Source organism: Periplaneta americana, chromosome 11 (assembly GCF_040183065.1).
Source record: "Periplaneta americana isolate PAMFEO1 chromosome 11, P.americana_PAMFEO1_priV1, whole genome shotgun sequence".
Classification (NCBI taxonomy): domain Eukaryota; kingdom Metazoa; phylum Arthropoda; class Insecta; order Blattodea; family Blattidae; genus Periplaneta; species Periplaneta americana.
The window spans coordinates 109,623,218-109,641,525 of record NC_091127.1 but is presented as its reverse complement, the minus strand read 5'-3'; the positions used below and the strand labels follow the sequence as shown (position 1 = coordinate 109,641,525).

Sequence of the window (18,308 nt, the reverse complement as noted above, 5' to 3'; positions counted from 1 at the left end):
TTGTATTCCTTACTGATGTATCGGAGCATTTAAATGATCTGAACAGTATTTTCCAAGAGGACTCATATCATAGTGGAGACATGAAACTTAACATCATTTGTACTGTCAACAAATGTTCGGAAGCAAAACGATTTGAGTTAAATCACTTTCCAACTTTGCAATAACCTGATAAGTCCACACCTGTAGAGTTAAGACTGCTTCACAATAAACCGGGAATGGAAACGACAACGAGAACGGAAATATTGTTAAAATAAACGTTTTTAAATGTACGCATTCACAATTAATTATTGTTATTTCCGTTCTCATTCTCGTAGTCGTTTCCGTTCCCGGTCTATTATGAACCAGTCTTAACGGTTAGTGCGTCTGGCCGCGAAACCAGGTGTCCGGATTTGATTCCCGGTCGGGGCAAGTTACCTGATTGAGGTTTTTTCCGGGGTTTTCCGTCAACCCAATATGAGCAAATGCTGGGTAACTTTCGGTGCTGTACCTCGGACTCATTTCACCGGCATTATCACCTTCATCTAATTCAGACGCTAAATAACCAAAGATGGTGATAAAGCGTCGTAAAATAACCTACCAAAATAAAAATAAAAAACCTGATAACATTTTTAATGATAGCTTGAAATAAAATAATTCAGTCTGTTGCAAAACTTTAATTAGGATTTAAAGTAAGAAACTAAAAAGTGGGAAAATGAATTTCCATTTAATGTGTACTTACGATAGATGAAGCGTGGTGGGAATATAATTATATTTCCACCACGAGATGAAGTTGAAATTCAAAATGGAAGTTGTTGATCTGTAGACGAAAGACTTGTCTCGAATAATAGAAAGTGTTTGAAATTTTTTGTATTTCAGAATATGAAAGTATCAGTAATTTTCAGAATTCATTCATTCATTCATTCATTCATTCATTCATTCATTCATTCATTCATTCATTCATTCATTCATTCAGTGTTCTGCTCAAGGGTAGATCTTTAATGCAAACCCAGCATTATCCAGTCTTTCCTATTTACTGCCTTCTTCTTAGTCTCCGCATATGATCCATATATCTTAACATCGTCTATTATCTGATCTTCTGTCCCCGAACTCTTCTCCCGTTCACCATTCCTTTCAGCGCATTCTTCAGAAGACAGTTTCTTCTCAACCAGTGACCCAACCAATTCCTTTTCCCCTTCCTGATCAGTTTCAGCATAATTCTTTCTTCACCCATTCTTTCCAACACAGCTTTGTTTTTTATTCTATCTGTCCATTTCACACGGTCCAACCTTCTCCATATTCACATTTCAAATGCTTCTAGTCACTTCTACCCCCATACAATGCTACACTCCACACAATGCACTTCACTAGTCTCTTTCTTAGCTCTTTCTCCAAAGGTTCGCAGAAGATGCTTCCTTTTCTATTAAAATAACTGAAAAGATCTGCTTGCTCAATTAAATGCAGTCACATGAACCCTAGGCCCAAATTTTTTTTAAATATAGCGAAGAAAAACTGCATATGATAAGGGAAATATTTCTATGAATTAAAAATAAATATGATTGATAAATATAAAACCTAAAAACTCCTATCTCTGGAAAGGAGAACTTTCAGACGAGCAACCGGACTTTCCATCTGACACTGCCCTCTGAATAAGCATGTATGTACAGATACGGAATTAAAATTTGGAGTGAATCTTGACGGGAATTCACCTGTATGTAGGCAACAATTTCACACGACTGTCCATAAGTAGCACATATAAGGGGCTCTGGATTACTGCACTTGCGCAGTTTGTTGTAAGTGAAACATACAATAAGGGAGCTCTAAATTTTATTTCCGTACCTGTTCATACATATATTGGGCATCTTTGATGACCCAGCTTATAGGAAATGTGGGATGGATGTTGAGTCATCACCTCCCATTTTACTGGATTGTCCAGGTTTAAGTCATATCAGGTATCGATGCCTCGGGAGACATATGTTTCTCGAAAAATTTCAGGAAATAAAACCCAGCAGCATCGCGAAGATGGTCACCCATTGCGGTCTGAGTTGATTTCCATTTGTGGTGTACACAATAAGCCATTCGTGCCTAAGTGCTTTAATAGCAGTTTAAACTATTACACAGGAGGAAAAAGAAGAATACTGCTAAGTATGTGCAATACTCTTTACTGTAATAGTCCTTTTTGTAGTCTGTCTTTACAGTTCAACACTATGCATGAATTTCTACGTTTGTCCTCACGTTTTATCCAGTTTTTCTACTGTATTGTGAGTGATATTCTGATATATCAAAGTGAGTCAGTTACATCTGGACTTCGGTCGACCTGGCCTAAAATCTCGCAACTACTTACTATAATCTTTTCGCTGTAAGAAAAATCCTAATGTAAACAATAGCACGTGACTGAAGTGAGGCTTCATTGGCCGCTGTTTGGCGCCATAGATTCTCAGTACGTGTTCCCGCCTACTGTTGTACATTCTGTTTCATGTTAAACATTTTCCGTTACTCGTCAAGTAGGTCTAACCTCACTATCATGCATTCGTTTTCTTAGGAAATATTTACTTTATAATTACTGTAATTAAATTATTTTTAAGTCTTATGTCTTCACAATGGACAGTTGAGGATGCAGAAGCAATACTTCAGTACCACGTGCTTAAGTGCACAACTACAAGCTGAAGTGACGCCAGCTTGTTACAAGAACAGACTACCTCGGTATTACTGTTGGTATTCATCCGCGTGCATAGTACATAACAAAATATAAAAGTAGCTTTTCTTTTGCATAGCGTTTTACATATGAGTGAAGTTAAACGTTTCATCGTATTTAACAACTAGAATTCATTTTTTTATTTTGAAATAATACAAGATTGTAGTTTCCAAATACGAACTATTTTCCTGCATCATGTGAGTGTTTCGACTGGGAGCCAATCACGGGTATGGCAGCAATGTGCTTATGTTTACATTAGGATTTTTCTTACAGCGAAAACAGTATAGTGACAATTTTTTTTTCAGAGAAAATTAAACAATATACTGTAACACGAAGATACAAAATAATAAATTAAATGAAAGACATTGTGGATAGGGAGTAAGTAACAACTCACGAATTCAAAAAAAGAAAAATATATATTATTGTTTTGATATCAATTAGGCACTTCGTACACAGATGATTTTCAGTATGGCTGTACAACAGAATTTTTAGTTAGGCCATTCAGTTCCGAACGTGTTTAATAAAGAAACTTGAGTAGTCTTCATGGTGTCAGATTTTTATGTACGGTAGACTTGTTACAACATACACAAATTTTGAAGCAGAGTCATAAAGGGCCGATGAATCGATAGAGAACGCAGTTGTCATGCGTGGCGGCACGTATATTGGTGCGAACAGATAGGGTTGATATCCTCTCACAAAGGAATCAGTTGGCGGAAACCTCAGAAATACCTCGGGAATTTGACGGAACCCAAAGTCATTCTATTCTTAACTTGTAGTATATAATATGTTTATATATTAAATAATAAAATATTATTTTCTAATGAGTAGCTTTTAAGGTATCTAATAGATTATGTACTAGTATTTCGTAGTTAGAGACTGTTATGTAACATGTCAGTAAAGCAACATTACGAGAAATAAAAGTTATCGGTTCGGTGGTAGCTCAGTTGGTAGAGGACATTTCACACGGGCCCTATTGCCGCAAATTCTATTATATGTGGTGGACAAGGCGAGTTTTTAGAGTTCCTAGTACTATTCTTAACCCATGATTACTTCAATATTGCTGTGTCAAACCACATCGTCTCTTAAAACACACATTTTGCTTGATGAACCTTTCGTAGACAACTAGACAATAACTTTTTTCTTAACTAATTCTCGAATAACTGTTTTCTTTCGCCCTCTATGAAAAGTCGTGTATGGCCTGTTAATCATTTGTTAATAGGCCATCAATCAAAGAATTGAAGACTTTGGATGAAAATGATGATAACCCAGCCGACATGTACTACATTTAGATTTTTTTGCTGCAAATATAAAAGGGTTATAATGGTTTCCAAGCAGCATAATCCAACTATTCAACATATTCCTGTAATTCTTCAAATGAAGGATAATGTGGTTTGTAGACCAGTGATTCTCAAACTTATTAGCACTGCGGATCCCCTTTCCATAAATCAGAATTTTCACAAATTCTTTCAAAGTCGTTAATGGAATGATGGATAGATTACATTTTGGGGTTAATATTAAATAATATAACTAGTGATATTTCTATATAGATTTTCCAAAACTGAATCTCAATTCTGCTGCCACATTTACTTGGTTTCTTTTAACAGTTTTGAATCGGGAAAGAGCAGAATGCCTGCTCACACAAGTGAGTTGTGGGAAACAGCATTTTCAATGCTCGTTCTGGAGTTGTATGTTTTACATGAAATTTATGCCAAAAATAAAAAAGATGATTCACTTGAATGTTTTTCCAAGTAGTGTCGCACGATAACTGAACAAGCTGATCTTCCTCCTTTTCGAGAGATTGAACTCATAGATGCCTATCTTTAAAACTAGGAACCGGAAAATGCTGTTAACAACAATCTAACGAATTTATAAATTCTAATAACGGCCAATGCATTTGAGATCTTATAGCCACACAAAAAATCCATCTTACAACAGTATTTTACATCGCTTAAGAACATAAGGGCTGTCGACAACAAATGAACGAATTTTTAAATTGTTCCAACGAAAGCTAATTTGGCACTCTGACATTAATGCCACTTAAAAAAAATGAAAATCCTTCTGAAAGGAAAGGGAAATTACCTACCCATAATATTAGCGAACACCCAGAATGAGCTTCGAGGACCCCCGAGAACCACTGTTGTAGACAGTTTACAACCAGGAAACTGTACATATGTCTCAATTCTTATCTTATACAGTTAAGCCATAAGGTGTGTGTGTGTGTTGTTTGTTTGTTTCTGTTGTGTTGTGTGGTGTGTCTCACAGATGTGTGACCGTAGCACAATGTCCAACATATTAATGTGCAGAGACGCAATCATTAGGAGTGACTAAGTGGCCGAGATCCGACGGAATGAGCGCAGTCTTAAATAACAAGTGATTATATACGCATATTATATTATTGAGATATACCGAAGTACGTCATGTGATATTTCAGTGCAGGAATTCTACGTTATCATATGATGACGCAGTGCATGAAGGTTGGCCACTAAGGGAAACTAAGAGGTGGAGCTTAAACTGAGAGGATTCAATCGGACATCGGAATTTCAATCCGGTGTGGCTTAGTGGATAGAGCGTCAGCACGAAGAGCTGAAAACCCGGGTTCGAATCCCGGTGCCGGAGAGAATTTTTCCCCGCTTCACCGATCCTCCATCATATGATACCGGTAACGCAGAATTCCTGCACGGAAATATATTATGTACTTCGGTACAGCGCAATAATACATCAATTCTGATAAAATCATTTCTTGGACTCCTGGTAACAAAATTGACCGCGTTAGGCTAGAAATGATGCATTCTGCTGAAACATTATCTTAGGATCGTTAATAATAAGACTTTTTTAATTGTAGATGAAAGTTGACAAATGGTCTGCAGAGATACAGAAGTCATTTCTTAAAGCAGTTGGATCTAGGGGGAAAAGGGGAAAAAAAAACTACAAAGGATCCAGTAGGATTCTAGATTAAGGGACGGCAGTGGAGGGATGGCAGATAATTCGATGACTTGATTAAATGAGATCAGACGCTTCCAGTGGGAAAAGGGAAGGAGCGACATTGCCTTGCAGCTGATGTGTCTGATAAAGTAGTAGTTTAACGATACACGTGAGGAAATAGGGCCCCTAATAGTTCTGGGATCGACAGTTAATTGGATTATGACATTTTGCGTGTAGTCCAAAGAGTTTGAGTCTTAATTATGATGATTGAATAAGAAATCTTCCCCATCGTTCAAATAGATAAATCATTTTTTATCTATTAATGATAAGCCGAGACAGTGTTGAACTGTGGCAAACGTAATATCCTCAAGTTAAGGATAAATTAATTCACGAAGAAAGAAACATCACACTATGAATTTGACATGTTTTATTTGAAGACCACTTTCATCTCGTAGTTTATTTACTATACTTGTGCATATATCCAACATTCTTAACGATCTTTATAGCTTAAAATATTAATGAAGCACTGCCTTATCATTGGTGACGATTGTGAACGAGATAGAATGACACGCTGATTTCGGCTCGAACTTCTGTTCTATTGTGTTCAATAATTCGTAATCCCTGAGCAGAAAAGGAAAAAAAAATGTCTAAAATTTTACGAGACAATTACTGTGCAAATCTTAAACTATGGAAATGCATTATCCCTTCCAAGAAGTTTGTAATATTTAGTTATTTACGTTATAGGTACGGGACTAAAGTGAGATTTTACTTATAAATTGAGGGTGGTTCGGCCGGAATTTCGAAACGAATTAGTGAAACGCTTTCGCCCTTGTGGCGTAGAGCTACAGTATTTTAATCTATACTACGTTGAATATCTTCATTTTTATTTAAATAATATTAAGCTAACATTATGCTAAGTTCAGGGTGCACCATTCAATCAGCCGACACTAGGGCTGGGGACGGAGCGGAGCGGTTCGGTTCGGAGCAGTTGCTGTGATGTCATTACTAGGTTGAACCGAGTGCAGTACAGAGTACAAATTTCTGGCGGCATATTTAAAATTTAGATAGATTGAGTCGATTTTAGAACGTACTTTGAAAGTGGAACCAAGCGTGTTTTAAAAGCGTTGTAGTAAAGCGCTTTCGCTTTGCCAATTGACGAGAAAAAAGTGCTTCTCTTCATTGCAAAATGGCGGTTGCAAATTTCATTTGCGTGATTACAACTATTTGCGGAGTTATTTTGTGTGAAAGGCCTATTTAACTTTCAGTGTTGTTATATACGACAGACGAAATAAAATTGATAAAATAATTTATAATACTAACAGGTAATAAATTAACATGTGAGGTAAACGTTAAACGCTGCAGCTAAGTAATATATATATATATATATAGGAACAGGCTCCATGAAGCGCTGCCTAAAACATTTAAAAATAACACACAGAATTATTTACTATTACGGAAAGTGGATAAAATAATCAATAAAACGTGGAATCTTAAACTGAAGAACATAATGTTTATTTATTTTATAACATTACTCGCCTTCAGTACAACCATGTTCTCTTTGGTGAAGAGTAATATTAATGATAAATTAAAGTAATCAGGTAACATAATTCGTAGAAATAAATACAAATAAAATGATGACTGATGAGGTCACTTAATTATGTTAGGTGAAGAATAAAATGCATGCAATTCTGCGTTATGTAACTTTCTCCATTCTCCTGTAACTTAATCCCTCTTAGCCCTAAATATTTTCCTAAGCATCTTATTCTCAAACTCCTTTAACCTCTGTTCCTCTCTCAAAGTGAGAGTCCAAGTTTCACAACCATATAGAAGAACCGTTAATATAAATTCTAGCTTTATTATTTACAGTAATATGTTCAGCTTTTCTGAGAGCATATTGGATGATAAAAGCTTCTCAACCTAATAATAACACGCATTTCCCATATTTATTCTGCGTTTAATTTCCTCCCGAGTGTCATTTATATTTGTTACTGTTGCTCCAAAGGAGCAGCTCTTCAAAGGATAATTTCAACTTTTATATTTCCATTTCGTACACTATTTTGGTCCCGAGACATAATCATATACTTTGTCTTTTCGGAATTTACTTTTACACCTATCTCTTTACTTGCTTCAAGTAAAATTTCCGTGTTTTCCCTATTTTTTTGTGGATTTACTCATAATATAGTCAGGTCATCCGCATAAACAAGGAGCTGATGTAACCCATTCAATTCCATACTTTCTCTGTTATCCTGGATTTTAATAATAATAATAATAATAATAATAATAATAATAATAATAATAATAATAATAATAATAATAATTATTGTTATTGTTATTATTATTATTATTATTATTATTATTATTATTATTATTATTATTATTATTAAAGTAATATGTTCAGACTGTCAGTGTTCATTAGGCCCAATTGACAGGTCATATAACAGGATGAACTCCTCTTCAATACTAGAGGCCTTTCAGCCCGCCTTGGGAATAAGGAAATAATTTGTCCTGCAGCAGAAAATATTTAAATACAACAGTACCTACGTTGTTGTCTGCTAGAATTAAGTAAAACACGTGAAATCTGTTTGAATGTTTGAACTGACCGGTAACGGCTACGGTTAACCGAGTAACTTCGGTGCTCCGCTGCGAAGCACATAAACCGATAGAACCGAGTAACTCAACAGTTCTACTCGCTCCGTCCCCAGCTGTAGCCGACACCATTCATGAAATAATTGATATCATTCAACAATCAGTCGATTAGTGTTGTCGGATAGAAGGAAATTTTCCGAAAAACGGGAAAGTCTTATTTCAAGAGAGAAAATGGAATTTTTGCTTAAAAACGAGAAATTGCTGTTGAATTACTAAGCGTATTCTAGCATTTCATTATTATTTTTTGAAATGGCTTATTAATTATAAATATGAAAGTACATTTTTATGATTATTTATATTTAAGACCGCTATAGATTCATTTTTTTAAGTTGTGAAGCACGCAACAATGATATATATTGCCATTTCATTTACTAATTTCAAGTAATATTAAATGAAAACGGTTACCTTCACTCATTTCCTTGTATTTCAATACTTTATGTATGAGATTAGAGGTACTGAATTTTGCAGTACAAAATTAGAAATATGACATTACTAGACTGTCACTAAATGTATGACCATATACCTAATAGAATATAGTAGGCCTAACGTAAGTGACTACATAAAGACTTATTTAAAAAAAATCAGTTGATATTTATACCTGAAATGTTCTTTAATTTAGAATGTTTCTACCTTCAATTTTTTTTCTAAATTGAAAAGGACTGAGAAACCTTTTTCTAAATATAGAATACGGGAAATTTTTCTCGAAATCGGGAAATTTTTAGGTGTTTGACGGGAAAATTCCTTTATTGAACCTGATAACACTGCAGTCGATAAAATAATCATGGAGGGAGATTCTGATGTAGATGTGATTTATTTATTTATTTATTTATTTATTTATTTATTTATTTATTTATTTATTTATTTATTTATTTATTTATTTATTTATTTATTTATTTATTTATTTATTTATTTATTTATTTATTTACGACGCTTTTCAACTGCTATGATTATATAGCATCGGAATGAGATTATGATGATGATGATGATGATGATGATGATGATGATGATGATGATGATGATGATGGCAAAATGAGTCCTGGGTTCAACGCCGAAGGTTACCCAGCATTTACTCTTACTAGGTTGAGGAAAAATCCCGCAAGAAAACCTCAATCAGGTAACTTGTCCCAACCAGGATTTGAACCCGGGCCACTCGTTTCACGGTCAGGAATGCAATAGATGTTATTGATGTTCCACAAAGTACTTTAGATAAATTCAAGGAGACAATTGCGAAACTGAACCCTACCAAATCAGAATTAAGATATAAAAGGAATATGAACAATTTTGTGGTTTGGAAAGTTGAAACTTACGTCTGTTTGCAGTTACTTATTTTACAGTAATAAAATTATTACAAACCAATATTTACACTATCTAATTAATTAGAGAGAAGGTAGTTTATATTAATAAATGTATATTGATATTATATTGATTAAAAGTTTTCTACCCAAGGGCAGTTCTTATACTGCAAACCTAGCATTCTCGAATCTTCCGTCTTTTCTGCCTTCCTCTTGTTCTCCGCATACGGTCCACGTAGCCTATCTTAATCTTGTCTATATTCATATTAATAAATGTTATTTTGTATATAAAATATATACCAAAATTGTATTACTCTCGTTGCGGGGCCCTGTTAACAACGAGATCACTAGGATACCCCTCAAAACAAGTAAATAATATACCGTAATAGACTCATCCACACGACGCAGTTTAACCATCTGGTACGTATCTAAGTAACTGTTTTACAGACATTATAAAGTTCCCGATGATACGTTTTATCGATGGCCCAGAACCAGACTGTTCCAAGTACATTTTACTCCCCCCCCCCCCCAGAAGAGCTGTTTTAAGCTCCTGACATTCAAAGCTTCATGAAACAATTTGGAATAGCTTCATAGCAACCTTATGGGGAGGAATATTTATAATTTTGTTCGATTCATATATGCAGACAAGAACTGGAACACACTGAAACACAGATTTCTTTCTTATAAAAAGTTGGACTTAGAACAGTCTGGTTCTCAGCCATCAATATGTTGGTAGAAGTTGAGTGGCGTAACTGCAGTAATTACAGTACTTATTGTAAATTTCCACGCTTTGCTTTCTTTTGAAGAACTTGAAATTCGACATAGTGTGAAATAAAATATATTAATTTGAAATACAGTTTCTCGAAAGTATTTGAGTTGCTTAAAAATTGATAGATAATAAATAATCGCCATCATTATGTTTGTAACGACAGGGATTAGACCAATGGTCGTCAGCATTCGCTGAAATGGGTAACGGATAAGGAGTGTATCGCAATATGCACCGTCGTGCAGAAGAGAGAGAGAGAGAGAGAGAGAGAGAGAGAGAGAGAGAGAGAAAGCATACCCGCCACTAGCCACAGATGCACAATAGTAGTCTCTTATCCGCGGATAAGAGACGCTAGCCCGAGGGTGGAGTGTGCTGATGACCGCTGGATTAGAGTAAGGACTTGTTCTCGATACAAAGAGATTGAAAACTATTTGTAGCGTTTGCCGTTTCACTTTTCTCTTTTTTTCTTAATCTATAATTAAATGGTCTACATACTTGGAAATATAATGTGGCTTCATTCTTAACACGTGATGTGTCCAGTTACTTTCATATTTTCCTATTAATAGAAATTTCAATGTTGCAATGAAGTCCATTTCACATATTATTCTGGTTTTGTTTGTTTCGTCACTTGTGTACCTAACAATAGTTCATCTTATAAATTATTTGCGATTGCTTAGTTATTACTATGGCTAGGAAGTTCGTACCAAAACATAATTTTCAGGTTGGGTGCAGCCACGCGTAGATCACGCACAGTAAGATTCACAAAGCTGTGTTTACTTGCTGATACAGTAAGGGGTGCTGTATCATGTTTAAGATTTTTCCAGTTACGTCTTGTGGCGTAGAAGGAAGATTTTCAGGATACTAATATTTTTTTAAGAACATAGAAGAGTATCTCTTTTGATAAACTGAAAATGTATATTGTTATTAGTTGTAACAAGCCTAGATACATATAATTATATATTTTGTTTGTTATTCTTGTATATATGGGCAAATAATTTTGTATTGAAAATTACGAAGATTCTAATTGTAAAATGTATTTTTATACAATATTATTTGTCTGTTTATTCTAAGGTATAAAGACAAGTTTAGTTACCACCCGACCGTACACGTTTGTTTTGCTGGTTTGTTGACGGTGAGAGATGCGTTACTACTGTTCATTCTGTGGATATATAGTTCAAGGTCACACAACTTAACAGTTTCGGTACTAACTTCTTACCTCTGGTCATTACCTTGATAAAATCCGTCTCTGAACCAATATACGCGTATCATTCAATGGATTGCAATAAGTTTATGAAACTGAGTAATAAGTGTTTAATCTGTTTTTTTCCTTGTACCATTTCTAATGTGCATTGTAACCTTGCAAATTCATATAACTTAAATAAATATGGACATTCGAAAATAATTCAGATAGATAACAAGAATTAGACGCATAATACCATACATGCCAAAAAAAAGGCAAGATTGTTAAGAAGAGGAAAACTATGGAAGCTGTAACAGTTTACAAATAGTAACAGATAGACCTACTTAAAGGGGAAGAGGAAAATGAGGACAAGAAGGAAGAGAAGGTGAAAAAGAGAGTTAGAGGCTATAATCCTACTAAAAGTTAAAGTTACAATGATCGTACAGGACAATAAGGAAATGTATTACTATTGGGTAAACTTCACGAGAACTGTCACGTGAGAAAAACAGAGTTACAGTCTCTACAAAACTAGAAAGGTATCAAGGCGTCACCATGGTAACTGCTTAAACCAGCCAACCAGAGTCAATGCTGACAGGTCGGCGTTGCCGACTATTTCATAACGAGCACGTGGTAGCCAGCTGTTTTGTTCGGAAGAGTTTAAACTTGTTACTGAGTCACAGCAGTCGGTCTTCTGTCGTGGCTATTGTTTTCGTAATTATTCTGGCGGCATGTGTATTTTCATACTACCGACTATGTCCAAGAAGATGCAAATTTCGCTATGAGATGCGAAATCTTTCACGGTAGTATTTTTTCTTAGCACACTATCGTAAAGAATTTAGGTTTTAAATATAAAAAATGAATGGCCGCAAGGTGTTAATCAAGAGGCCTTATTAGTCCTCTTGGTGTTAATGGAGAGAACTGACAATATCTTTGTTGTTTCTCATCATTCCTTATGGGTCTGTAAAACAAAGTTTTAATGAAGTATACCTCTGAAAATCAATATATTGCCTGCATGAATTTTTAAAATCACTGTCCATATTTTGAGTAATGTAACTTCATTTAGCGACATGATTGCTGAAAAATTAATTTTTTATTCACTTCGTAGGGTCGTCATAAATAGAATCACTATCATATTTCGCCATATTTAAATCCTCGGGATAAAATTAAATGGACCTAATTGATTTCGTGTCATTATTACTGATACTGATATCTGAAACGCCAGATAAACTACACGCCTCGTTGTTTTCTGCACTGTTCGCCACATTATGTCACTCAGATTTATTTGGCCTGACACTTATCCACGAGGCATTAGCTGATGTAAGGTAGTCCATGGAGCTAAAAACTGTATCTTTTCTTATAGCTTCAAATTTAGGCCTATAGCATGAAATCTTAATTACGTTTTATATTATATATATTTGCACACTATACCATATTCACGTTCACTCTTTTATTATGTTGGTGTTATTATTATTATTATTATTATTATTATTATTATTATTATTATTATTATTATATTTATCTAGTCGTCTACACCTGTGGAGTAACGGTCAGCGCGTCTGGCCGCGAAACCAGGTGGCCCGGGTTCGAATCCCGGTCGGGGCAAGTTACCTGGTTGAGGTTTTTTCCGGGGTTTTCCCTCAACCCAACACGAGCAAATGCTGGGTAACTTTCGGTGCTGGACCCCGGACTCATTTCACCGGCATTATCACCTTCATATCATTCAGACGCTAAATAACCTAGATGTTGATACAGCGTCATAAAATAACCCGATAAAATAAAAATTTATCTAGTCAATTTGTCCGTATGACAAATTTACAAGTTCGCGTCAGCTGCTTAGTTCCGACACGGCAGCCGGCGCGTCTCAATCAGCCACACTGCACTACCACACAAATTCACAACGTTACTTCCTTCCCACGAGAGAGAGAGAGAGAGAGAGAGAGAGAGAGAGAGAGAGAGAGAGAGAGAGAGAGAGCTGCCAATACCTTTCTAGTTTTGTATAGACTATAGAGGCTATAATCCTACTAAAGTTACAGTTACAATGATCGTACAGGACAATAGGAAAATGTATTACTATTGAGTGAACCTCATGAGAACTGTCACGTGATGACCGATTTGATAACTTGAAAAAAATGAGTATGAACTTTGTGTTCGTGCTGGAACATTTGATAAATATTTCTTCCAGTGAATGTCTCGTGGTTTATGGGGTGCTATACAGTATATACGCTTCTTATGTTTCTTGTCATGTTTAGAGCTTGACACAATGATGTTATGAATTATTTTGGTAAAGAGTGAACAAAAGACAGTCGGCATGAGTTAGAGTCGCAGATAAAAAATATTTCACTGTGAATAATATTGAAAAAAGACTTGAGAGAAGTTAACTTCCTTCATATGAAAGCGGAAGTAAAGTACTGAAGCACGAAAGAAACTCTTCAAAACAAATCGATTCCTCGATCGCGGTGTCAACAACCCCCGGCACATGGGGGACACGCCAGTATACGTGTTCTTATCGTCATCAAGTTGTTTAACTGGCCGCGTGGATTTAGGGGAGTGGAGAGGGGAAACAAAACACCCACATACAACAAATGAGAAGCGGTAGCTATGGGGGTTATTAGTGAAGTTGTTATAATCAAGAAATGACCACGAAGATCACGGAACTGAGGATGTAAAGTGAATAAAATAATTATTACAAAAGTATGATGGAAATCATTACGAGAAATCCTGTACCTTACATAATAATTGCAAAAAAAAAAAAAAAAAAAAAAAAAAAAAAAAAAAAAAAAAAAGTAAAAATTAAATATATTTAATGAAACACAAACTTGCAGAAACCGAGTGTATTACGTATGTCAAGCTATGGAAAATGCTTTGTTTCAGCACGGAGTATCGCTCGAAATAAGGTATAGCTGACATTGGTCGGCTAGCGATTTTTTAAAACATAGCTACCCCACCACCTCTATTTCCCAGTCCCACAGATAATCTAACTAATTGTAGCCTATCAAATTTATATTACTTGAATGAAATCGAACCATTAATAGAAAGTCACATGTTCAAATTTATGTAACTTTATTTCTATCAGCGCATATCACACCCACTCCATCCCCACCACTCGGGAATTTTGGGTCTACCGTAATGAAACTTAACGCCCGCCCGCGTTCCTACAGATTACAGATTACCGGTGAGTCGAGCAATGGTTTGTGGGCAATATCTTTCCCGACGTCTCCTGCATAGGTAGTGCCTCGTTGCCTCTCTCTCTGTATCTTCTTTATTTAATGAGTTCGGAAGTCCATTTTTTTCCGTTATTGCCGTTCTTACGAGCAACTATTCATTTGTTCTTCAAAAGATCAGAACAGAAAATGTACTCTCACAGTACTTTTGAGTATTCTGTTGAAATTCGGAAAATATCGGTTTATACAGACCGATTATTTCTGCAGTGCTCGGGAAAAGTGACGTAAGTCAGTTTCCACAAACCTTTTTTGATAATTTATTGACAACTTACACGGTTTATGTCGATTTGATTTTTTTCTGTATGAATTAGGCCTATTGTAATGGGAGGAATACTTGTGTATTTTTTTTTTTTCAAGCGAGCAGATGTTCCGTAAGTTGTCAATAAATTATCAAAAAAGGTTTGTGGAAACTGACTTGTCACTTTTCCCGAGCACTGCAGATTTAGTCCTGACAGCTCAGCGACGCGAAAGAGGGGAAGTAATAGGAGGAGTGGGGAGAGTTACGGAGTAGAGATAAGGGCGAGCGGTCGGTAATAATAACCCAAACACCCCTTGGCGTAAATAAATGGACTCGCCTGTCCCAGGCGCACATGTCCAAGCGACTGTCAGGACTAAATAATCGTATTGTACCTATCTTACAGTGTATTTATTTTATTTTATTTTATTGGGTTATTTTACGACGCTATATCAACATCTAGGTTATTTATCGTCTGAATGATATGAAGGTGATAATGCCGGTGAAATGAGTCCGGGGTCCAGCACCGAAAGTTACCCAGCATTTGCTCGTATTGGGTTGAGGGAAAATCCCGGAAAAAACCTCAACCAGGTTACTTGCCCCGACCGGGATTCGAACCCGGACCACCTGGTTTCGCAGCCCTTTCAGTGTATGAGTGGTGTATGCAGCCAAGAATGCAACAAGGGCGTTATTGGAAACAAGATTTTTAAGTTAGAATCATAAGAAAATTTTAACAGCTTATCTTCTTTTCTGACGGGGAAACTAGGCTACTATTGACTATTGTTTGTCACCAAGAAAAGACTTTTCATATACTTTTTTTTCCATTGCAGAAAGAATAATGTATGACTTGAGGCTTTCCGGCGTTTGATGTAGAATAACTCTTCTCGGGTTCTCAGCCAGATGAGTTGGAGATTTGCTTCCAAGCTTTCGACGGCTAGCTCTGCCATCTTCTTCATTCCCTGAAGCTAGCCGTCGAAAGCTTGGAAGCAAATCTCCTACTCATCTCGTTGAGAACTCGAGAAGAGTTATTCTAGGTAGAATAGTGTTTTAATTTTTTTAAGTTTCTTATAGGCTACTTCCAAACATATCGAACAAGGGTTAAACTTCATATATTTTCCACCGCTGTGTAGTGACAGCACGTCTGACCGTGAAGGAGCGAATCCGGATTCAAATCGTTGTTGGACCAAGTTACCTGGTTGATATTTTTTTTCTGGGATTTCCCTCAACCCATTAAAAGAGCAAATTTTGGGTAACTTTCGGCACTGGACCCTGGACTCGTTTCGCTGGCATTATCACTTTCATCTCACTCAGATACTAGATAACCATAGAAGTTGATAAATCGTCATAAGATAAACCAAATTTAAAAAATGTGTTGCTAGCAATTCACTGAGAGTGGGAAATGAATCAATGCTCGATTGATAACTCAGCGAGACCATAAGTTTAATTTCTTTATAGTTGCTTCTGTCTTATCCTCAATAGTGGGTACAGTTAAAGTTGGGCCCTGAAGATTATATTTTATTTAAACTAAATATATCGGATAAGTGCGCAAGATTTGCAGGCCAAGAGAAGTCCCTCAAGCGAACTCATTTCTGCTAAACTCTGTTCTCAAAAGTCGCAGTAACTTTTTTTTTTGTATCAGTAATGTTATATCATAACACAGTTTTATAGTACCTCCCATAATAGTAAATGCCTAGGGAAGAGAGGTGAACGGGAACAGATGTACCTTGTCATTTTCGAAACTGCTCAACTACGAATGGGAAGTCAGATTAGCTTTGTCGCTAGAGTGACTACCTCCTGTTTCGAAAGGCGCTGAGGCAAGGCATTTCATTTTACGCCATGACTTCAAAACGACTTCTGACCTCTCATCTTTGTCAACTTAATGCTATATCCACCTGCTTCTGTGACTGAGTCCCCTTCCAGCACCCGTCTGGAATTAGAGTTATAAGGAAAATAAAATGCCACAGGCAGAAGCAACTGCGTAGAGCCTTTTTTGTCCTTATGTCGGAGTTCTCTTTGAAAATCGAACACAAGTTCTCGTAGTAAGGTTCTATCTCGTGTGTGTGTGTGTGTGTGTGTGTGTGTGTGTGTGTGTGTGTTTTCTTATTAGAGGACCTCGCCGTCCTCTATTGAATATTGTGTAAACAATGACTTCGTGTAATTATCACGTAGATACTTATTAATGGAGAAAAATTCGTTTCGACACCGGGAATCGAACCCAGAACCCTCAGCTTGGCGCTCTGAGTGCTCTTACCATTTAAGCTATGCCGGAACGAGTTGTGTGTATTTCTTGGAAGCGACACATAAATTGCTGCATTGAATGCATTACTTTATTCATTCTCATTAAGAAATTCTTGCGTAAATAATGATCAGTTTCAATTGGACAGTGATTAGCAATAGTGATCCAAGTGCCAAAAACCTGTTTCGAGATATTGGCCATTGAAATAAATCTGTTTTTTTAATAAAACATTATATAACATTCATACTGTTACAAAAAATAGCACAAATAATACAAAAAAGGCTAACCGACTTTTAATAAGAGACCAGCAGTCGAATTAATATTTCTAAGCAAAATAAATAAATGAATTTTATATGCAATAAACGAATTTTTGCTTATAAATAGCAGCAAAATTCAGATATCGCATTCTTGATTTTTTCCGAGTTAAATTAGCCTGCCATCAAGAAATTTGTGCAAATATTTTTTTTTTTTTTTTTTTTTTTTTTTTTTTTTTTTTTTTTTTTTAATTGTCGGTTGGTCTATTATTGCGAAACTCCGTCCAATTGTTCAAGAAAATAAAGTATCAAGAATAGTACCATTCTCAACGTTATGAAGGAACCGAGTTGTAGCCAAACTCGAAGTATTAGAAAGTATTGTGATATTCATACTATTACATATTAAGTATTGCTAGTTTCAGTATTTTCATTTCACACTGCTCTGTTGCCGACAAAATTTAAATTCTTTCTTACAGACGAACCATTTAAAACTCTATCTGAAAAGCCATTATTTCAGCTCCTAAAGAACACCTGCGATCACTTCTGAGAGCAAAATTCATCATTGTTCTTTTTCATATATTTCGTTGCATTTCATTAATTCAGTGGAGATTCCATCAACTCCTGTTGCTTTCTCATTCTTCAGTTCCCTAAATACTAGCTAATCTTTTTGCCTTAGAATAGAAAATCCTTTTCGTTTTCCTTGTTTATTTATTCTTATTGCCGATTTCATCTTCTGTCAAACACATGGATTTCCTGTTCTTATTTGTGAAGTTCAAGCATTTTACTTTGCGGTACATTAAATCATAATATCTTCCCTTTCTCTCTAGATCCTCTGTTTCTTTTCTCTGTATCCTAGCAGAAGTGAAGAAGCTTCTCAGTGTCAAG

The 18,308-nt window shown here is 35.8% G+C and overlaps 1 protein-coding gene and 1 non-coding gene across 5 annotated transcripts in view; both read left to right on the top strand.

The window, feature by feature from the left end:
• kat-60L1 (katanin p60-like 1) overlaps positions 1-18,308 on the top strand; it is a 216,707-nt gene that overhangs the window by 140,714 nt on the left and 57,685 nt on the right. The gene's annotated exons all lie outside the window — the stretch shown is intronic.
• Positions 5,216-5,287, top strand: TRNAF-GAA (transfer RNA phenylalanine (anticodon GAA)). Its single transcript has one exon. It is a non-coding gene; the product is annotated as a tRNA-Phe (tRNA).